Source organism: Neovison vison, chromosome 9 (genome assembly GCF_020171115.1).
Source record: "Neovison vison isolate M4711 chromosome 9, ASM_NN_V1, whole genome shotgun sequence".
NCBI lineage: Eukaryota > Metazoa > Chordata > Mammalia > Carnivora > Mustelidae > Neogale > Neogale vison.
The window spans coordinates 23,975,783-24,000,168 of NC_058099.1; positions in this window are offsets into that span (position 1 = coordinate 23,975,783).

The following is a 24,386-nucleotide window of genomic DNA, read 5'->3' on the forward strand; positions in this document are numbered from 1 at the left end:
CTTGACTGATTTGTTTTCAGAATAGAAGATAGGTTTTATGAGCGGCTGTCCCATTGGATTATTTCCTTTCCCTCCACTTCTGGACAGGTTGCTCTGTCCTCTCGATCATTCCTTGTTGCCCTGTGACAGCACCAGTTTCTTCTCTCTGTGTCTTGTCTGAGAAGGACTCTCCTTTCTGCTTTTCAAAAAGGGTGAACATTTAATTCGATCACTGGAACATGTTAGTGAATCCAGGAGCTGGGAGACCAGCCAGGAGTTAGGAAAACCACAGGAAATGTGTGGCCGGATGGGTCTTTGACCGGGCAGAGGGTTGTATGGGCAGTGCAGGCTGTGTGGTCCGAACAAGCACAGCAGAGGCCAATGGGATCTCCCCTCCTGTCTCTTCCTTCTTTTTTTCAATCTACTCCACTGTCCTAGGTTAGGTTTCCTGGGAAGCAGACTGACACTTAGGTTAGTGTTCACGGGGTACATTAGAGAGTGTTCTTGGGACCAACATCTGGGGAAAGGAGGGGAGGGAGAGAAGAGGTGGAGAGGGGAGGGCAGAGGAGGGACGGGAAGGAAGCAGGATTGGGTCTAGGGAGAGCTCAGGCTGGGCTGCAGGCTCAGTGGAAGCCTCAGCAGACCCGGAGAAGCTGTCAAGATGGGAGAAGAACCATTTGGAGCCGGTCCAATTTTGCAGGGTAGGGCCGGACCTATATAGCCCATATTAGTTGGACACCAGATGCTGCCCACCTCAGGAAAAGGGCATGACCCTGGGTAAGGGGAGATCCTTTCAGCTGAGATAATCCCCAAAGGGGGACCAACAGGCTTCCCAGCAATTTCATATCAAGTCGTTTACTCTTCAAGTGGGATCTTTATTTCCATTCTGTAGTCAAGATTATTTTCTTATTAAAACATGAATTTAAGAATGTCAGCTGCTGCTCAAAATCCTTCCATGGCTCTCCACTGACAATAGGAAAAGGATCCAACCCTTGCCTTGGCATTCAAGTCTTTTTGCAATCCGATCCCAATTTTCATTCTTCCTTTCTGACAACATTCTTCACCTCTGTCCATGACCTAATAAAAATACAGCATGTTCCAGCTACACTAAATATTTCCCATGCCGAAGGTACACCTTGATATCCCATTTACTCTGTCTGGAACATCTTACTCGCTCAAACCCCTACTCAGTTTTCGAAACGAAGCTCTAATGGTGATGAGCCCCGGGTGATGTACGGAAGTGTGGAATCACTGTATTGTACACCTGAAACTTACACAACACCGTAGGGTAACTAACTGGAATGAAAATGAAAATTTAAAAAAAAGGGACAAAACCAAGCTGAAATGCCCTTTCACCTAGAACGTCTCCAGGCATAGACTTTCTTTTCTGTGGGTCCCCACGTCCTATTTTTCTGGCCTTCTTTTCTCTCCACTCATATTATTTTCCCTTTCCTCTTCTTCACCCCTGACTTGTGCTTCTCTTCCTTGTTCCTGTACAAATCTTCTCCCATTCTCTCTGATTCCTCTCTTTTTCTCTCTGGGCACTTTTCCTTCTCAGGTAAGTCTCCCGGGAAAAGCCAGAGGCCCGGGGCTTGGTCTGCATTACCTGGCGCGCAGGTTAGCGAACACTACTCCCGAAGCTCTTTATGCCGCCCTTGATGACCCCGCTTTTCCTGAAGGTTCTGATCGTTTGCCCGAGAAGAGCTGGCCGTGAACGTCGGTGTCCTGGGACTACTTGCTGATCAGGCGAGTGATGCAGCCTTACCTAGAAATACTGTCAGGGTTGCTCCAAAGAGTTTCCGCCTCAAGGAAGAGGTGACTTATTTTAGCGATTGGCTTACGTATCTGACTCCTCCAGTAGACTGAGCGCGATTCCAGGCCGGAGACTCGGCCTGCCATCTGCGTGCCCCCTATGCCTCGCCCAGCCCAGCTGTAAGTGGTGGTGTGGTTTGGGGGCGGGGGGGCTTCCTTCAACGTCTGTTGAGTGAATGAATTGCTACATATGTTTTGTTTTTCATTTGAGTAAAGGGTTGAGGGTGAAACGAAAGTGAATTCCTTGCTCAGAGACTCAGCAAAGCAGCACGAAGAAGAGGCCACATCCCTTTCTTTTTTTTTTTTTCCAATTTATTTATTTTCAGAAAAACAGTATTCATTATTTTTTCACCACACCCAGTGCTCCATGCAAGCTGTGCCCTCTATAATACCCACCACCTGGTACCCCAACCTCCCACCCCCCGCCACTTCAAACCCCTCAGACCACATCCCTTTCTAACATGCTCAGCTTTTCATTGCCGAGTTGATGTCATTCGTGAATTGATGGGTGTTGATTACGGCTGTGAAGACTTCCGCTTATTTCCATCTGTCCCTGACACACATTAGCAGCAGACACTGACGGAAACCCGGTCGCGTGCTAGGCTCTGCGTTCATTTCTAGTCCACACAGTAATCCTACGAGGTAGATACTGGGATGCCCATTGTGCTGGTCGAGCAAGTGAAGTTCAGAAAGGTTAAACGAAGTTGTCTCTGGTGATGTACTTTCAAATGACAGACCAGGATTTGAACCAGGGCCGCCGATTCCAGAGCTCTCCCTCCTCCTGTTACTCCCTACTGCTAAAATTCAGTGTACGGGTACTTCCCGCATATGTGGGTGGTGAGAGACATTTACCCGTTAGGGGTGGAAAACATTTTGGGGAGCAACTGTGCTATCATTTCGAAGAAAGGCCACATAATTCATCCGTCAAAACAAGAATTACCACCAGTTTCATGCTGACTTGAAGTGGACACTTCAGGGGGGTCTCTGTAACTTCTTCCACTGTGGAACAGAGGGAGTTGGTGAGTGGTTGTGAAAAAGAGTATTCTTGAAGTTCTCTGAGACAGCAGGACAGCAGAATCCCGTGCTATCACTCGATGTTATCATTACCGAGAAAATGCATCCAGTAATGTTGTTGCTCTTAAGTCATCACGGCGATCTCCCCAGGCCATGCACTGTGCCAGGTGCTTTCTGTGCAACGTCCCATTTCATGCCCACAACAAACTTTCAGGGTAAAAGTGATTATGGTAGATACCGTGGGAGCCAGCACTCTTGCTCTTAGGTCTTTCTGGGAGAGAAGTCGAAGTCCACAGACATCCTTGTGTTTGCGTAGTGACTGTAGCGTCATTCATAATAGCAAAACCGAAAACAGCCCAGATGTCCATCAAGAGGAGACGAGATAAACTGTGGCATGTGGGAATATTACTGAGCAATAAAAAGGGAGTAACCCCAATGGGCGCAAAAACATGGATGGAATCTCAAAATCATTATGCTGAACCAAGGGTATCTACTTATTTCACAAGAGTACATATGATGTTATTTCACTTAAATGAAGCTCTAGAAATAGATGGGCTTTTTTGGGTGGAAAAAACATCAGGACTGTGGTTACCTTTGGGATGTAGGACTCCAAAGGCATCAGAGAATTTTCTGGGGTGATGGAAATGTTCTATGCTCTGATAGGGGCCTCCACCATACAGGGAGGTGCATTCATCAGAACTCACTGGGAGGTACATTTAAGGTTTGTGCATCTCGTTGTATATGAATTTAACCTAAGAAATGGCAAACAAGTATTGATCTCTGGTTAATCATATGCTTGTTGAAGTGTTTAGAAGCCAAATTTACTTATGTCTGTAACTTTCCTTGAAATGCATCAGAAATAAATGGCTGTGGATAGACAGGGAGACATGGCTTGATATGTGATGAAGGTAGCATAGTAGATGCCAGCAGGCAGTCTGGGTGGTGGACAGCATGGTTATGCATGATGGATTTCCTTCAACTTTTCTCTGTGCTTGAAAAAATTCATAAAAAATGTTGGAAAGGGGCACCTGGGTGGCTCAGTGGGTTAAAGCCTCTGCGTTCGGCTCAGGTCATGGTCCTGGGGTGCTGGGATCAAGCCCTGAGTCGGGCTCTCTGCTCAGCAGGGAGCCTGCTACCCCCACCCCCCCGCCGCCTGCCTCTCTGCCTACTTGTGATCTCTGTCAAATAAATAAATAAAATCTTAAAGAAAAATGGTGGAAAATCAAGTAGTAGACTCCCAAAGAGGGAGTGTAATTAGAACAGAATAAACTAGAATAAAGTGCCCTTATTTTGATACAAACGAAGCTCTTTCATACAACAAAGGTCAGAGGACTCTTATGCCTATATCTTAGAGTCAAAACCTTCCACATTCGAGCCTTTTACTTCTTGGTCCAATCTGATGTTCCAGTGCATTTCCAGCCACTCTCGGACAGATCTCACCCGCTGGCCCCTTGAAATGACTTCTTCCTCCCCGCATTCTCGACATACATTTAGGCTTCTGTACCTTTGCTTTATGCTGTTTCCCATGCATGGAAAGTCTCCACCCCCGCAAAATCTTTACTTATCCTTGTGGATCCACTCACGTGTCCCTTACTGCCAGTTCCTATTATGGCACTGATCACATTAAAGTTTCCTTAATGCTGTTTCCTTCTTTCTCCACCTCAGGACTCAGAGAACCTCTAGGATGGGCAGAGGCAGTGTGGAGCTTAAGTCTTCTGTGCCCAGGACCTGGTACAGAGCTTGATGCAGAAAACAAACTCAAGAAATACTGACATAAGCAGCAAGCATAAGAAATGATGCGTAGATGAATTAGAATAGAACGGACATTGGGAAGTCCCTGTACGATGTATTTGCCACTTTGGTCTCAGATCCTTTTCTTGTTCTTTCTTTGCTTTCTTCTGTTTATAGGGGGCTGAGCCCTGCGAGTGACATTTCCCAAGGACCTTCACCATCTGGCTTCTGGCTAAGAACAGCTGCTAGGAGATGCTGGTGAGAGATTGGAGGGAGGAGGGGGGAGAAGCCAGGGTGTTTCTCTCCTCTTCTCCCTGCTTTGGCGAGTGTCGCCAACAGCAGCGGAGTCTCCTGCACATCATTCTAGCTGCCATATGATAACCTCTCCTTCTCGTGGTCCCCACTCCAGTTGCCTCTTGGTGACTCCACCTCCTTCCCTCGTTCCTCCAGCCCTTGGGATGGTGGTGGCTTTTAGCTGTTGATAATCTCTAGTTTGACCTTTTATTCTGTGGTTGGCTTTTAGGCTCTTCTGACAACTTGGTGTCTAATTTCTTCTGGAGCTAGCCCGGGCTCTGTTTTCCTGAGTAGCTCCTGACAGAGGTAGTTCCTTTACTTGGTACCCCAGTTTCTGCATTTTTATAAAATGAGATGGATGAGATACAGGATCGCCAATTTTCTCCTTGCTAAAATTCAGATTAAGGGGATGAGATTCATTAGAATGCCACCAAAGTTGACCCATTTTCAGTTTCAAAAAGGGAGAGAAAGATAGAATTCGTAACACTTCCACTTAGTACCCTCTGTGCTTCCTCATGCGGGGATCACCGTGCTCAGCTAGGGCTCATCAACAGGGGCCATGAGTGAGAGTCTGCCCCAGAGTCCTGCCCGGCATGATGATTAAAATGCTACCTGTTAGGTGCCAATTTCCAAGGCACCATCAGCGATTACACAGTGGCCCAGAGTCAGGGAGAAGCAGCGGAAGCCTGGGTGGCAATGAGGAGGGAGGGACCTGGGATCAGTGCTCATTCCCTACCAGTCCTGGTACTTCCCTGAGGACAACCCAGGACCTCGGGGTTAGCGTGGGATTGGAAGGAAACTGAGAGAGGATGAGCCGCTTCTCCGCTAGGACCTCTTCGTTCATGGTCATCAATTATCAGCTAACGTTTCATCATCCTGTCTACTAACTCCCACCTCATCGGGTTCAATATGATGGAACGCGTTATTTTGTGTGTGAAAAGAAAGACAAAAGCGGATGATATCTAATCTCTTCTCTCCAGCTACCCTCAATCAATTGGGGGGTATGTGGACAACGTGTATGACTCTCATTCATAAAAACAATTCTAACACAGCACAGTTTGTAGTATATACTATAATAAGGGCAAATAACAGAGGAAGAAAGAATTGTAAGAGTGTTTTGGAAAGGATTGGTGGAAGGATGTATTTTGAACTAGACCTTGGCAAAGGATAGCCAGATTTAAGCATGGGGGGAAAAGACATTGTAGGCGGAGGTTAAGAGCCCGAGCAGAGGCATGGGGCAAGAAAATGTACGGCCCATGAGGAGTACGTGAGGGGATGGGGGGACCAGAAGGGAAGAAGGCAGGGATCAAGTTCCAAATCGATCAGTATGAGATGAGGAGTTTGGAATGTATTTTTAGGCAACTAGGAGTCACTGAAGGTTTTTGAGCAGGGATAATCAGATCTGTGTTGTAGGCAGACTGCCCTTGTATCATGGCAGTGTATGGATGGGCCAGGAGAAGGCATGCAAAGAGCCCATGGAGGGTGCCATTGTAGTAACCACTTCTGTAGCCGCTCAGATATTCCCTTAGAGGCCGTGGCCTCCGTAGGGCAATGGAGACAAAACTGCAGACCTCAAGACTGGGAAGAATGACCAATATCTGGGTTTGTACTTGGCAGGACTCATGGAGGGGCTGTGGGGGCAACTAATTGGGGCAGCCATGAGAGTGCAGCTGAGATCACGGATCACAAAGCCCAGTGAAACCAGGGAGGGGTCAGCTAGAGGTCCAATGGAAGACGCAGCTGTCCCAGTGTAGGCAGCCCTCAGCTGTAGCATCCGTGAGGGGGTAAGGACAGACTGTCAGGACAGACTGTGAGATGAGTGACGCCTAAGAGGAGTTCGTGGTGCCCAGTAGTCACCTCTTGTGCTCTCATCTCCTGTATCAGTAACAGGAGTTGGTCTTCACTATGTTGTTCTTGCAAGCTCACGTGGAGGCCAAGGGGACAACATAAGGTCCAGAGTAAGTGAATCGAGTTGCAGATCTGCACTTACCCTGTCAGCTCTAAAGCAGCTCTTAACCCTTCTGCTACTCCTAGAAAAACAGTCTGGTCCCTGCTTGATGCGGAGGGCTCTGGAGGTGGCGCAGCCTTGCGTAGGGCTTGGTGCCAGTGACTTAGCTTCCCAGTGTGTCAGTTTCTTCCTTGGTAAAGCGGGGACACTAGCTTTGCCTACCACTTGGAGCTGTGAGGATGAAATGAGATGATGCAAGCTAAGCTTTTAGCACAAGGTGTGGAATACAGTAACTAACTAATAATGTAATTGCCATATTACATTATTAATGCATAATCATAATTATTGCTCACTACTGTAAAGTGGGGATAAAAATCTGTAGCTCTGAGAGTTTCTGTAATGATCCAGTAATGAACATGAAGGTGTTTTAAAAGTGTAAAACGTAGTGCAGATGTAAGATATTAATTATGATGACAACAAGGGCCCGTTCGAAGCGAGATGCTCCCCGGATGCGCTTTCAGAGCCAGCGTTGTGTGAATGCCTAGAGATCATTCCCGATTTCTGTGCTCTGGTTTCTCTCACTGTCTGAAGTCAGCTAATAAAGGCTTCTCAGCCCCTTCTGCCCTGAGTGGGGCTAGTCTGGTCCGCTCTCCTAGCAGTTAATGTCAAAGATCTTGTTATGATAAGTGTAGAATGAATGAAGCCAATGTCTACTGTGAAGGCCACCTTGGGGGTCACAGAAGCCATCTCTACCTGCTCCTCTAATGATGCAGGTTATTAAGCCCAGTTGCATTTAGAGCCTTAGTGTTCACAAACCCGTTAAGAAACTTGCCTGAAGTCATGCATCTGCGAGGTGAAGAAGTTGATTTTGGAGGCCTGTCCTATCTGATTCTAATGCTTGTGTTCTTTTTTTTATTTTGCGTTCTCTGTGCCTCTCACTGTCTTATTTGGGGATGATGGAAAGGAGTTAATTAATGATTTGGGATAGGAGAAGTTGGCAGAAATATGGTGATGCGCTCCACAGTCCCTGTGGCTACTGATATTAGAGCCAGTCATTGGAGGTATGGGTAACAGACCTATTCTAAGAGGAATGCTATGTATTAAGTATTTGAAAAAAAAAAAAAAGAGGCTGTTACCATTCCCAGCAGTCAGAGCAAAACCTGATGTTCGCCTCTGGTAATCTATCCAAGTAATAATGACCACAAGGCCAGCATGACCCAGAGCAAAATTATCTTTCCCCTCCCAGTTATTTTTTTGCTTCCAATTTTAATGAGAAATACAAAATTCCTTCTATTCATTGTTCCAAGCTTTGAGTCATCCTAATTCTTTCTTCCGCTTCTTCTTACCACCTCCTGTCAGTTCTCAAGTCTGTTGATTTTTCCCTTCTTAAAGTCTCCCTCTTGCAGTCCTTCTCTCCACAGCTTGGTCAGGGCCCCTCGTGTCTTCTCAGGGTTATGGTGGCAGCTCCCTAACCAGCCTCCATGCTCCATCTCTCTGCATCTCATTCACCCCGTGCCTAGGCACCAGTGTGAACTTTCAGAAGCAAAGCTCTTTTCACATCACATCCCTTCTCAAAGTACTCATGATATGTCCACAGTGTACACAGTGAAGCCCAAGGTCGTGATCATGGTGTTCAAGAACCTTCAAATCAGAGACACCTGTGTCATCACTTACGATGGCCAGCAACACCCTCTTCACTTTCTCATACATGTCCTACCAGGCTGAGCTTATAAATCTTGCCTTTGTCACAAATCTTTTCTTGGTTCTCTCATTCAGGAATAGTTAGTTCTTCCTCTGTGTTCCCATCGTCCTCATTTGGGTGTACTCATTTCACGCTGTTTTGTTTCTGACTTATCCAGGTGTCCACCTTCCTGCCCAGAGAGCAGGCTCCGTCTGACCAGAGCCTGGACTGTATGTACCTCAGCATCCCAGACAGCATCCATCACTGGCGCCCCACACAGCAGGCCACGGAGGGATTCAGTTAATATCTTTGCCTCTCTTTGACTGCAACTACCTAGTTGAAAATTACCACATTAAAAAGCAACACAACAGCAAAGTGTCTTTGCTCCAGTATCCCATTATAGAGAGTTTTTGAAGTCTTGAGTTGATTTCATGATCTAGTTGTGCCTAAAAAATTATAGGAAAAAGAGATGTTCAGGCATAAAATCAATGAGCAATACTTCAAAGGTAAAAAAGCAGATTCAGGATTTCTTCTACTCTTCCCATTTGCAGCTAATACTGGTACCAACATTTGGAGGTAGTGGGTATTTCACTTATTTGCTTATGTTGTGTATTTTCTGCATTCTTCTTTTCCCTCTTAAATTATATGCATTATGAGGTGTCTCTAAATTGGGATTAATTCATGAAAAAGCTATATAGTTTTAAAATGTTATCTTGAGCTGTATTATAGGGACTCCTATGTCAGGAGGCTTTGGTGAAGAGTCTGGGTTTTATACTGTTAATGATAAATCATTGGATTGTTTTAAGTAGGGGTGTGATAAGAGATGAATTTAAAAAACATCATTTAGGCTGTAATGGGGAGAATGGATGGAAGGGTCGGAGTGTGGAGTCAGAGAATCCAAGTACGATGCTACAGAAGTGGTCCAGGGAATGATGATGGTGGTGTTGACCTGAATGGTGGTAATGAAAATGGAGAGAAGGAAAAGATAATGGAATAGATAGTGGAGAAGAGTCAGTGGGTCTTGGAACGAATTTGATGGGGAAGGAAGGTGTTCTGGGTTGAACTGTGGCTTCTAAAAGATATGTCCATCTGGAACTTCTGAATATGACACTTATTTGGAATAAGTGTCTCTGCAGATGTAATAAAGATAAGGATCTTGAGATGAGATTAGATTAGGGTAGGTCCTAAATCTAAAGATGAATGTCCTTATAAGAGACAGAAAAGAGACAGACACACAGATCAGAGGGGAAGGTCATGTGAAGACAGAAGCAGAATCAGAGTGATGCATCTGTGAATCAAGGAAGGCCAAGGATTGCCCCCAGCCAACAGAAGGTAGAAGAGGCATTGAATGGATTCTTCTTCAGAGCCACCAGAAGGAATCAAACCTGCCAACATCTGATTTAGGCCTTTCGGCCTCCAGAACTGTGAAACAAGAAAGGTCTGTTGTTTTAAGCCATTAAGTTTGTTATGTCATGTGTAGGAAGCTAATATGGAGAGGAAGAGGGAAATGAAGAATACCTCCTCAGATTTCTAGTTTTAGGTACCTAATAGATAGTGATACCATTTACTAAGATGGGGAAGACAGGGAGAAGGGCACGATTCTCTACAACTAAGTATATCTTCTGGGGGTGGCAAGGTGAAAGGAATTCTACAGGAAGTAGAATTCAGAGCCGCCTTGCAGATCCAAGGGAGAGGAGGAGGTAAGCATAGGAGGCTCCAGGTCCAGAGTTAAAGTTACAGGGAGGCAGAGCCAGAAGGATTGAGTAAAAGAGTGACTGGGGAGCTAGTGGTGACACACTCTAATCCTCCTTGCCAGTGAATGTGGGCCATTTACTTAATTTCTCTGAGTTTCATTTGCTTCGTCTTAAGATAGAAGTTAAGAAAAATTCACCATCAATAAAATGACAAAGCAGCCTACTGAATGGGAGAAGACATTTGCAAATGATGTATCTACTAAGGGGTCAAGATCTAAAATATATGAAGAACTTATACAACACACCAAAACCACCAGATAATCTGATTGAAAATGGGCAGAGGACCTGACTAGACATTTCAGGATCCGAATAGACATTTTTCCAAAGAAGACACGCAGGTGACCAAAAGACACGTCAAAAGATGCTCAACATCACTAATCATCAGAGAATTGCAAATCAAAACAATGAACAATCACCTTACACCTGTCAGGATGGCTAGAATCAGAAAGACAATAATAACAAGTGTTGGCAAGGATGTGGAGAAGAAGGAACCCCCACGCACTGTTGGTGGAATGCAAACTGGTGCAGCCACTGTGGAAAACTATATGGAGGTTCCTTAAAAAATTAAAAATACAATTATATGATCCCGTAATTCCACTACTGGGTATTTACCCAAAGAAAAGGAAAACACTAATTCAAAAAGATCTATGTTCCTCTATGTTTATTGCAGTATTATTGACAACAGCCAAATTATGGAAGTAGCCCAAGTGTCCATCCATAGATGAAGAGATAAAGATGTGGTATATATATATATATATATATATAATGGAATATTCCTCAGCCATGAAAAAAAATAAGATCTTTCCCTCTGCAGTAATGTAGATGGATCCAGAGGGTATAATGCCAAGTGAAGGAAGTCAGACAGAGAAAGATAAAAATCATATGATTTCACCCATATGTGGAATTTAAGAAACAAAACAAAGAAACAAATGAAGAAAAATAGAGGTAAGCAAACAAAACTCAGACTCTTAAATTCAGAGAACAGACTGGTGGCTGTGAGAGGGGAGGTGGCTTGGGGAAATGGGTGAAATAAAGGGGATTAAGAATACACTTTTGTGGGGCACCTGGGCAGCTCAGTGGGTTAAGCCCTCTGCCTTCGGCTCAGGTCATGATCCCAGAGTCCTGGGATCGAGCCCCACATTGGGCTCTCTGCTCAGTGGGAAGCCTGCCTCCTCCTCCTCTCTCTCTCTCTCTCTCTGCCTACTTGTGATCTCTGTCAAATAAATAAATAAAATCTTAAAAAAAAAAGAATACACTTTTGTGATGGGCACTAAGTAACGTATAGAATTGTTAAATCACTATAATGTGCACATGAAACTAATATGACACTATATGTTAATTATACTTCAATTACCAAAAAAGCAACACTTACCTCAGAATTAAGAAGATGCCCTTTATTTACCTTTTTCCTAAGATATTTCTCTAAAGATCAACATTTTTGCCTTTTTATTCCACCTCTTGATATCAAAAGAATTAGTTGCCAGGCACTAATGTCATTAAGGAGAAGAATTTGCTTTCAATAGAAGTATGCTCTGCCACTTTGTGTACTTGGGGACTGAAAGTCTCCAGGACCACTGTGCTTTGACCGTGTGAGCAGATAACCAAGTGCCTTAAATATCTAAGTTTTTATTTTTCCAGGGATTTCCCAATTTTCCATTCAAGATATTGCTCCCCCACCTCCCAGTGTCTGGTCCAGAAGGGATCACTTAACTGTAATATGGTATTTATAAACACATCAAGGTATTTTATTGCAAAAGAATTTTTGAACTGCAGAATCTGAGAAAAGTCTTCAAATCATTTGCCTCTTGCTTTCCATGTACGATTACAGGTACCCTGATAAAATCAATGGACTTGTTCAACCCTCTTGTGTCAGTTGCCTATAAATTTTCAAGATTCAGTCAGTGATCCTCGAATGTGCTGACAGATTCTTTACGTTTTGGTTTCTGCGGTTAGAAAACATCTAGGAAGCTGTAAATAATTGTCTCCCTGCTTTTGTTGAAGCTGTTCTCTCTGCCTGAAAAATCCCCCTTTGTTATTCTATCCTGGCCTTCCCTAATCCTTCCTAATACTGCTTAAAGGTCCCACTTCCAGGAAAACCCCTCCTTTTTATTGTATTGGTTTGGAGGTGGAGATATTTGGAGAAATCTAGGCATTCCCTGCCCTACCCCACCCCACCCCAGCCAGCTGTGGCCCGGTTCTTCCCTGACCTCCTTCCCATGGCAATTTCTGTACCATTCTTGGCTTATTGGACCCTGTCTGCATTGAGTGCCGTGGTTTCCCTTGTCTTGTTTCTTTCCTTCCTTCTCAGCACCTTGATCTCCACTCTGGTCTGCATTCCATCCACACAACCTCCCACTGTGAGGAGTGCAAAGGGCCTATGTGCATAGATGGACACATGCATGGTTATAGGTGTGCAAGTATCCTCAACACACATACTGTATATGAATTTTGAAGTGGCTCTTTGCTCAATGCTCTCCTTGGCAGTAGGTACCAGGTACCATATTGATGAAACATTTTGGCACTAGGCCTTGTTCTTTGACTTAGCTTCTGAACCACCAGTTTGGCTTCTCCTTCCTTCCTTCTCAATTCTTTCTCCCTGATTCATCTTATTGCTTAGCCTCCCATTGTAACTTTCCCCCAATACTCACAGCTTGTTTTCCCTGGATAATAATTCAGCTTGTCTCTTGACCATGGCTTCTCTTAACCGTGGCTTCTCTCTCTTGGATTCCCTTGGATAAGCCACTTACGAATTTAGCCCATTCTCCAGGACTCTCCTTCTGATATCCCACTGTTGGGCCTGTCTTGTTTTATTAGCAGAACATTTTTTACCTTATTGACAATAACTCAGGGAAGAACTGAACTCCAGAAACATTCCTCTCAAGAGAACAAACATTTCTCTCAAGAGAAAGATTTAGAGAAGATATATGGTGGCCCCAGTTTAGTTACCCATCAGGTTTCATGAAAATATTGCTTTCGAGTATAGAAAAAATCCCTGCAGTCATAGTTTGGGGAAACCCACATGACTGTAATTACTTGGTAGATCATAATGGGGCCTCACTGTATGATGCACGGAGAAGTTTAGTGGCAAAGGTATAGGATTTTTGTTTGTTGTTTTTCCAAAGTCAGGCAGAGAAGTCAGGTTTGTTACTTCTGATTCATTCCATATAGTCTCATCTGTCTCATGTTGATACTTTTATTGATGATGTAGTTTAAAAGACCTCACGGTAACAACCAAGATTACTGAATGTCAGAGTTCAAGGCCCTTAAAGACCATCTAGCCTCACTTTTTCCAAAGTGAGGAATTGTATTCCTGGAGGAAACTGGGTTGATTTTGGTGTGGTATCTGGTTATAATGCTAAGTACTGTTGACTCTCTTAGTGTGAGGCATTCTTTACTTCTTCAGCCTTCTGATTAGCCAAGGAGGTTTGGAGCCAAAATATCCTTATCACCTCTCCATTACAGTTTGGAGCCAAATGTCCTTATCACCTCTCCATTACTTACTAATCATCTTAATTTATTCATTTGTTTATAAATGATGCAAAATTAAATCCAAGGCAAAAAAGCCCTGCAGGTCGCCCTCTCTATGGAATGAACTTCATAATGCTTCTCTTGTCACTGTGTTTATTTTTCATGTTTCACATCTATACATGGCAAGGGATATTTATTTTCTATTGAAGATGGTAATATAAGGTTTTCATTTACAAACACTTATTTAAGTAAAAATAGGAGTTAATCAAAAGGAAAATAATAACATTTATTAAGATCCATATACTCTCAGGGTCTGGGAAATTCATGGTGAAAATGAAGAGGTGGTCCTCACTCTCTTCAGAATTAGATCAATTATGTTGAACTTCACAGTCTTTGTGTCTCACCTTTGTCTTTCTAATACGAAGCTTCCAGAATTATCTCCACCAAGTATCTGACTTAATTTTTCCTGTGGCAAGGAACTCCTCAACAGTACTGTATGTGATGCTGTGAGAAACCACGTGAGGCTGGGATGTGTCAAGGCATTTCCAGGTTGGGGCTCCTCCTGTAGGCAACAGGCCTCACACAAGACTCTCTCCATCTTAAGAGATGATTAGGCTCACAGCAGAGCCAGGAAAGAGTCCACCAAATACTTCCGTGGCTCCTGTCAGAAGATGGCTGGGATGCTCTTGAAATCTCTTGGGATGTCATGTCATTCCCTTCCCCCGGCAGAAGGTGGACTGTTGCCACATCTGAGAAGTGATTGGTGGTGATGTCATTAGGAGCCACTTCTCCTCAATTGTCATCTTGGCTTTCACTTTTCCAAATCAAGTTGGTGGGGGGGAGATATGGGGATCTGGTGAACATCTGGGTAGCATATTGGTCAAAGGAATCTGTTTCTCTTTTCCTCTTATAGTAAGGAAACTATCCTCCATTCCTAGGAAAATGATTAATGATAGCACACGGAAGCCAAAAGCGAATGAGCTGTTAACTTTACTCTCTCTTCTTTCTTTCTTTCTTTCTTTCTTTCTTTCTTTCTTTCTTTCTTTCTTTCTCTTTCTTTCTTTCTCTCTCTTTATTCCTTCTTTCCTTTCTTCCTTTCTTTTTCTTTTCTTTTTTTTTTAAATCTCCTACCTGTGGAAAGACAAACTCTTCTGGTGTGTTTTGCCTTGAGTCACTCAAAATTCTAGGCATCTCCCCAGCTCTGTTTCTTGAAGCGCCTGTGGCTTTTGCAGATTGATTTCCTTTTTGGTGTCCTTGAGCAATTATCTGTTGTATGTGACACAGAAGTTTCTGAAGCGTAAAATCCTGCCTTTACCTTCCACTTCAGTTTCTCTCTATCAGTTGAAGGCAAACCACAGGCCAGACAGACAGGAAAGCACATTCACAAGTGTGTGGTGACCTAAAAGAGTTGGGTGACTCAACAACTGAGGTCAGGGTCACCTCCTGTGGCCACCTGACTTTAGATACCATAGAGAGAGCAGAGACCTGGCCCCAAGTCCCCAGGTCACCCTTTCCTGCAGCAGCTCGAGGCCTCACAGCTACCTCTAAAGCTCACAAGAGTTGGGAAGCAGAGTCTGATTCTCTGCGTATGTGCAGGACACGGGGGTCGAGGTGCCTCTCTGTAGCCTCAGAACCCCAGTGCAGCCTCCTCTCCCTCCTGCAAGACCCTCCCTCAACAATCCTCAGTCCTACCTTTTGTTTTTTCAGCTTGAAACTTCTCTCAGCCTCTGTGTTTCTCCACAGTTCTTCCTGTTTTCCACTCCTGAGCCCATGGGCAGCCTCTCTGTGTGATCTGTGTCTAAGGCCATTTCTTTTCTGTCCCTATGCCCTCAGATCTGTACCCCACACTGGCTCTTACCTCCTCACGCTGCTCTTCTCCACATTTCCCTCACACCCAGAGAGAGGCCAGGGAAGGCCTGTGGACGGGCCTCAGCCTGCAGCCAGACCTGAGCCACGCTTTCATCACACAGGAGGGCCTCCTCCTCATCAGGCCAGCTTCCCAGTCACCCCTAGATCTTGGGGGGAATTGCTCTTATTTCTGGCCCATTTGTCCTCCTCCCAGGCCTGTACATGGAGGCTAGATAAAGGTAGGAGAGCTGAGAACCTGGCATCTTCTGAAACCCATCCATCTCTGTGCTTGCCTCCTCACTCTTGGCCTCTGTGTATGGCTTTTTGTCCCCATGCCTGTCCTTTCAGTCCATCTAGGCCCAGCCCAGGAAGCCTCTGCTCCATACCTAATGGCCTGTCTCCTGGCTCGGTTAGTGCTCACTTTAGAGGACAGCATCTGTGCTCACCTCCTTCATCCTTTCTCTTGCCGAAGTATCTGTGAGTCCCTTGAAGGCAGAGAGCATACCTGACTCATCTTGGTCTTCTCCCTCATTCACAGTACAGGGCTCTCAGCACACAGAAATCATTCCATTTGCTGAGTGACAGTAGGAGGAGGTGGTTGAGACATGACTCTATGGTGTGAGATGGGGATACACTAGAGCCTTGCGTGTAAGATCCAAACATCTCTCTCTCCCAAGAACACCTGAGATGAAAGCAGAAGCCAGTAAGGAGGAGACACACAACCCAAGTCTTCATTCCACAGTCTATGTTCAGCCAGTATTGACCAAGTACTTTTTCTGTGCTGAACTGAGGAGGGGAGAAAGATAAGACCATGTGATGTATAAGTGTATACCTGATACAAAATACTTTAACTTAATAAAACATAGTTCCAGGGGGGCCTGGGTGGCTCAGTGGGTTAAAGCCTCTGCCCTCGGCTCAGGTCATGATTCCCAGGGTCCTGGGATCGAGCCCCGCATCCGGCTCTCTGCTCTGCAGGGAGCCTGCTTCCCTTTCTCTCTCTGCCTGCCTCTCTGCCTACTTGTGATCGCTGTCAAATAAATAAATAAGATCTTTAAAAAACAACAAAAAAAATAGTTCCAGTCACGAATATTAATGGATTAAAAATGGGAACAGAAGAATTTTATAACATATAGGAATGACAAAAATGATAAAATTCAGGACAAATTTAGTAAGAGGTTTACATAATATGTATAAAGAAAATAATTCAGTTTTATTTATTTATTTTTAATTTAAAAAGAACAAATGGTGCCCCATCCTTCCAAGACCTCGTATCCCAGGAGCGATCTGATCGCCTCCACTGCAGAGCGGTCATTACCATATGGTGGGAACGGGCCTCTGCGCCTTCACGTCTTCACGTCTCTTGATTGCTCATATGCTCCCACTAGCGTTAACTTCCCTGACTAAGCAAAGCTTTAATAATAAAAAAGAAACAATTTCATCAATAGCACAAGATATCTGTGAGGAAAAGTGGTTAACGAGCTTATTAATAAGGTTAATAAGTACATTAATGAAGCCGACATGTTTATGCTCATCAGGTTAACCACTTGATGACACTGACAGTTTCTACTCTGGAGTGGAAGGGCGTCTGGTGATTGGATCCAAGTATACTCTGAATTATTCATTCCCTTTCATTTCAGAGACATGGAGATGGATTTTTAAAAATATTTTATTTATTTGACAGACAGAGATCACAGGTAGGCAGAGAGGCAGGCAGAGAGAGAGGGGGAAGCAGGATCCCCACTGAGCAGAGAGCCAGATGCGGGGCTTGATCCCAGGACCCTGGGATCATGACCTGAGCCAAAGGCAGAGGCTTTAACCCACTGAACCACCCAGGTGCCCCTAGAGATGGATTTTAAACTAGGAAAATCTGTCTCGTGGGTGACAATTACTGAACAAATAATGTACATGCTATTTCAAAGTCTCTAATAAGTGTCCCTTATTAGCTTATAGAGAGGTTATAAAAATAAAATGACCTATTTTATATTACTGATGTTAGGGCATTTGTATATTTTCTTTTTTTAAGTCTTTATAAAGACTTTATAAAGTCTTTACTGAAAATTATGTATATCTAAGTAATGCAACATGATTTGACATACATATAGAGAATGAAATGATTGCTCAAGTCAGTCTAATTATTAATGTGTCTTCTGCTCACATGGTTACCATTTCTCAGTGTATAGTGAGAGCGCTGAAATCTACTCTCTCAGCAAATCTCCAGTATTCCGTATGGTATTCTAGGACTATTGTAAGGCATTTCCCACTATACTTGCAACTTTACAGAAATAGAGCATTATTAAAATAGAATTTATAAGTATGCAAATTTACCAGATAAAACATGATACATAGTTAAAAATCGGCAACATTCTGCTTTAGATCTCAACATCAACATCTCCCAAAGATCCTATCTTTTCCTACTAACCAGTTATCTATATCTACCAATAATGGTAACAACAAAAGAGCCTAACAATGCCTGCTTGAGAATGTCTCTGTCACTCAAACATAAATTCTTATGTATCAACTTCTTTTAAAGGAGGTGTTCAAATCTTCAAAATGTATTGATGAGAAGTCTGAATTTTTTCAGAAATGCCTAGTGAATTCTAAACTATTTTAGACATGATCTATGGAGTAGAACTTTGACATTGGCCATCCATTCTTTTGGACATTGAAACAAAATAACATTTTTCAAGGAGAAGCCTGGCCTAGTCCCCAGGCATCTTGCTCTCAGAAAGGCAGGCCAGGTATATGTGTGGGTTGGGGGTTTGCTCTCTCATCTCTGCAGTGGTTCCTGCTCAGGAATCCAGAGCCCGCTAAAGCCGTGTTTTTCAAATTGAGTTGCAACTCATTACTAGGTCATAAAATTAGTTTAGTGCCCTGTTGTCCAGTAGAAATATTATGTAAACCACTATATGTAATCTAAAATTTTCTGTTAGCTACATTAACAAAATAATTGATGTTAAATTTAATAATATATTTTATTCAACCCATTATATAAGCATATTATCTTTATGACATATAATTAATATAAAATTATTAATGAGATCATGCATATTCATTTTTGTACTGGGTTTTCAGAACCTGTACACTTTATTTATTGTACACTTTAGGCATACCTCAATTCCGAACAGCCATATTTCAGATTCCCACTAGCCACATGTGGCTGGTGTCTACTGTATTAAACAGCCAAGTTTAGTGCTTGCAAGTTTATACACTGCAACAGAATAGAACAGAATGGAACATTTCAGAGGGCATTGCTAGTAGTAAGGTAAATATTTTTCAGGGGATGCAAAATATGTTTCTGAATGGGGATCATGCTTAAAAAAGGTTGGAAAGTTGATGTATTAAACCAAGTTGATCTTTACCCCATTTAAGTGCCTATAGAGATATCCTGAAGATTGCTCCCTTGGAAACATAAGAGTGGTGTGGGGGCACTTGCCAGGCCATGCACTGGGTCTTAGGCTCACCACTTCTTGATATCTATTCAGGGCTTAGAGATCTATGAAGTAAGATTTGGGATGATTGCTTAGAGAACATGCAGCTCCCCAGTCTGCATATATGCTAAAACTTTTCAGAACCAAGCCAGATCAGCAGAGAGATGGGGCCTTTGACCCTAATCAGGTTGTTTTTTCTATTTGACTATGGTGTGATATTATGATGATAGGGTTCAAAGCTGCTTTACAGAACAGCGTCATCAGCATGTAATGGACACTCTAATGCATTGTTGGGAAAATGTGTGTTGGTACATTTCTGATGGGCAGTTTCCTACGTATCAAAGAATTTAAAAATATGTGTGCCCTTGGATTCAGTGCCTCCAGGAGTTTATTTTTCCACTTCCTATTTTTCCACTTCCAGGCATAAAAGGAAGTGATAAATGTGTGAGTAAAAATTTAGGTATCCTAAATGCAGTGTGTTATGTTGGATTGGATCCTGGAACAGAAAAAGGACATTAGTGGAAAACTAATAAAATCTGAGTGAAATATGGAGTTTAGTTAATAATAATGTAACAATGTTGGTCTCTTAGTTAGGAGAAATGTGCTATGGTAGTAATGTAAGATGCTATTGTTAGGGGCAGCTGGGTGTGGAGTACATGGGAACTCTCTGTACTATCTTTACAACTTTTCTCCAAGCAGTACATTACTCTAAAATAAAATGTGTATTAAAATATTTAATCCGGCATTTTAATTTAATATTTAATTTGATTCAATATTTAATTCAATATTTAATTTTAAATGTTTATTAAAATATAATTTTTATTAATAATAAGGATTTTCATTATGGTACTATGGTAAAAAAAAATTGGAAACAGCCTATCCAATCACTGAGGATTTCTTAAATAATTTTGGTGCTTTGTACAATGAAATATCAGGGCAGGGGCGCATGAGTGACTCAGTTGGTTAAGTGTCTGACTTCAGCTCAGGTCATGATGTCAGGGTCCTGGGATGGACCCCGCAGCAGGTTCTGCACTCAGCAGGGAGTCTGCTTGTCCCTCTCCCTCTGCCCTGCCCTCTGCTCTCTCTCTTAAAAAAAATCAGACAGTCATTTAGATGATATTTTAAAATTAAATTTTTTTGCACATAAAGATGTTGACAATATACTTAGTGAAAAACAACTTCCAACCCAAAATATTATTTTATAAGGTATGTATGTAAAGAGAATTAATTCACAGAATATGCACCAAAATAGCAAGAATTGTTATCTCTAAGTTAATGAAATTAGAGAGGATTTAAAACATATATATGTATATATGTTTTAAAACATATATATGTATATATGTTTTAAAACATATATGTAAGTATGTAATTGTGTGTATGTATTTTCTGATTTTCCTGTCCGGTGCTTGTATTGGTTTTCTAATAAGAATTTTTAAAGTTTTTTTTTGTTGTTTGTTTTTTATTTTTTGCAAAAGTGAATCAGATGAGTCAGAGTGCCCTGACATGGGGTGATAGCGATGAGTGTGTTCTCGCCGCAGACTTGGAAACAGGGGACTCCGATTGCCCCCCTGAGAATTATACTCGGAATCAACTTTGGAAGTGTTAGTGTTGAGTGGGTGAAATCTCTTTAAATCATCAGAATGATTCACAGGCAAGAATTAGTCCCAGCTACAACCAAATTTGACATTAAGAAGTACAGTTGAGAAGTGCATATGTCACAAAGGATTTGGCTGACATTGGCTGTGTCTGGAGGAAAGTCATGGAGGTGGCCAGTGCCCATCAAAACAGGCCCAGGAACGATGTGCTCCATCAGACTGGCCTCTGTTTTCTTTCTTCCTCATAGGTTCACCCCATGGTGAACTGAAAGCATCATCAAGTTATCCTGGCCCAGTAGCATTAAGCATTTAGATCGCCCCGTTGATTCCCTCACTCCAACAAGGCTTAGACCCTCGAAGGAGCCTGCAGTCACCTGGCTGTCCTCAGCTGGTCAGGCTACATAAGCGTCCATCCACTTAACAGTGAGCTTCCTCGTGAATTAGCAGATTTGGCAGCTAATTTGATGAATGTGTCTGTGAGCATTGTTAGCATGAGTCAGTGCTCTGGGTCCAGTCAAATCTATGGCTCTGACAGTAGGAATTTATGAGCCCAAGAAGGGAAGGGCTACACCATGGCCCTGTGAGTTGACCAAGATAACGGTCCTCCTGGGGCCTTGTCAGGCTTCCTCTCAGCCTCTTCTCCATGCTTTGAGTCACCTTTCTCCTGGCATGTGGCAGCTCACTTATTTCTTTTTCAGAGCCCTGCCCATCCACCTGGGATTGAGAAAGCCAGTCCCATACCCTTGGGTAGGGCAGCAGAGCCCAGGGAGATGAGGGCTGTTGTAACACGGTCAGAGAACTCTGAGACACATGGGAACCTGACCCGTTTGCAGTGCATTGAGTAGTCCCAGGTACCAACCCTCGCTTGGTCGAGATTACTCATGTCACTGTACCATGGCCCTGTTGTGCTGAGAAACGCCTGAAACGTGGTGTCAGCAGGTTTTGGTTCCGTGGTTTTTGTCCTAATTATCTGGGTGACCTTGCACAAGCACTTTTTGGGTCTTTGATCATAAAATTGGGGATATGGTCCATCACACATAGCATTGTTTTAAGTTTAGTTGTTATGATGGATGGGAAATTATACTATAAACTAAAAAGAACTTTATAAAGTAATTATTTTTTTTACCTAGGAACCGTATTAGAATTTGTGTGTCTGTGAGTGACTTTTGAAATGCAAACAAATTGAAATACTTTATGTTCTAGAAGCTTAGTTTATCATGCAATGCATGGAAACCCATCAATTATAAAAGAGACATAATTAAGTATTTAACTCAAATTAAGCAAAACCAATAACTAGGTTTTGTTTTAAATGATTGCTTTGCATCTAAATTAGATTTCTGTTTACTATTTTTAAGATAACAGTTTGATGAAGAATATTCTTTTGCTACCCAAATTCCAAAGCCCTCGTGGAACCTCTCCAAAGTAGAAGGCCCTAGAATTCTTATGGATAATTTTCTGTAAACCTATAGGCACACCGTCTTGTCTGGCCTATGCCCGACTTCTTACATTAACTTTACTTGTGACCTTTGCCTGGCTACATACAGTACAGCAGGGGAAAAAAAACCCTGAACAATTGTCACAAGACCTTCATGGTGTGGCTTCTGGTTATGTCAGTTTACCTCTCTACATCCATTAATAAGATTGGAAGAAGACTTCCCTTGTAGGGTATGGTTTCAATGGAACTAAAGGTGGAATTTCTTTGTAAACTATTTCAAGTCCTATTATTGTTACTCATGATTTTGTTTGTTCAATAAAACAGTAATGCTGAACATTTTGACATTATTTTTAAGATGAGGACATAGAGTAGGGCAGGCTGACCTCCTAACCCAGACTGCTTGATGCTTGGACACCATCCTACTGGATCTTCAGGGCTTGGGCATGTCCATTGATCGAATACTCCCTCCTGGTTGAAATTAACTACTCATCTTCTGGAAGAGTTCTACTTTGGAAATTCTTCCTATAAATAGAAATCTGCCTATTTTCCCTTGTCATTAGTTCTTTCTGCTGCTGTGACAAGAGAATAAACCCTTATCTGCCATGACACAGATTTTGTGGGCAACTGCCACGTTCCTCTTTCTCTTTTCTACAACTCATACTTCTCTTTGCTATCCCTCCATCCTCTCTGCTGTTTTTGCTTGAAGTATTTTCCAAACTCTTCAGCATCTTGGCTGAGTTTCTTCAGATACAGAGAACTGGTCACCCCAGTCTGTCACTTGAATTATAGATACAAATGGCTAACACTTATGGAACACCTTTTCTGTGGTAGCACTGTTCTAAGAACTATATATAAATTAGCTCATAACAACCCTATGAAGAAGGTACTCTTATTCTTGCCCCTTTTAGAGAAAAGGAAACAGGGGCATAGATAGTAATTCACTCACTCAGGTAGTAGGTGGAGAATCTGGAATGTGAACACTGGCCTCCACTGTGCCATATGGCCCTCTATGAGAAAGAACATTTGCCCCTGTCTTTGGACTATGAGCATGGGAGAAAATTGAACATTATTCATTTATTAATAGACCCAGTGATTGGCACATTCTATACTTTACTCTATTGCACAAGCCCAATGGCTTCTTTCTAGATCTTGGTTTTCCCACATGTCATATGAAGGGGTTTGATGAGGTGGTTTTTGAGACCCCTCTATAGCAGTAATATTAGAAAATTTAGTGGCCTAGCAGTTTACAGCAATGGCAACTTAAAATGTCTGGCCTGGTTTCTGGGCCACAATGTACTGATTTATTCATGGTGTAGGCTTACCTATATTAGTTGAAAGCATTTCTCTTACTAAGAAAATCCTATTCTGATCTTGGTCATTGTTTCTATTCAATGGGAATATTTTGAAGAAAATTGGTTCTGGTGAAAATGGGTCAGATGTATTTTATATCTAATCTGCAGTTCTCTCTGTTCTCTAGCTCACAGGACACTTACATCTGAATTCCTCTTCTTAAACCCTGGATCTGATAGTTCAGGCCACTAACCCAACTTTATGATTCCCCAGTGTTTGCCAAATGGGAGTTGAACTTGCTAGCATGCTATTCAAGACCCTCGACTTATGTTCCAGCCTTTATCTCCATGGTGCATCTTTTTTTTTTTTTATATTTTTTTTCCAATTTATTTATTTTCAGAAAAACAGTATTCATTATTTTTTCACCACACCCAGTGCTCCATGCAAGCTGTGCCCTCTATAATACCCACCACCTGGTACCCCAACCTCCCACCCCCCCCGCCACTTCAAACCCCTCAGACTGTTTTTCAGAGTCCATAGTCTCTCATGGTTCATCATTGGCTTCTCATTTGATGCACACTTCTCCCTTCATTTAGAATCCTCTTGAATCCTTTGTCATGTTGAAATTCTACTTGTTTTTTAGGGTCAGCATCGATGATGATGCTGACCCTAACCTTTTGGTTTGGAGCCAACCTTTTTTTTTTAAGACCCATGATCTACCACCTCCAAACTCCTATAGCATTTAAACTGTGCTTCTCTCTCACTGCCCTTACTCCAATTTAATTGTCATAATAATGTTTTTGGTACAGGCAAAATGATTGTATTCATGTAATAGAGTTTTCTTTTTGATAATTACGAAGGTGCATACAAGTTTGTATAGATACTTGATTTTTTAAATATTTTGTTTGTTTGTTTATTTATTTATTTATTTATCATACTCATGGGGAGGGCAGAGGCAGAGGGAGAGAGAAAGTCTTGAGCAGATTCCCCACTGAGCACAGAGCCCAATGTGGGGCTCCATCTCAGGACCCTGGCTTCATGACCTGAGCGGAAATCAAGAGTTGGACTCATAATGGACTCAGACACCCTGGCCCCACCATCCTGTTTTA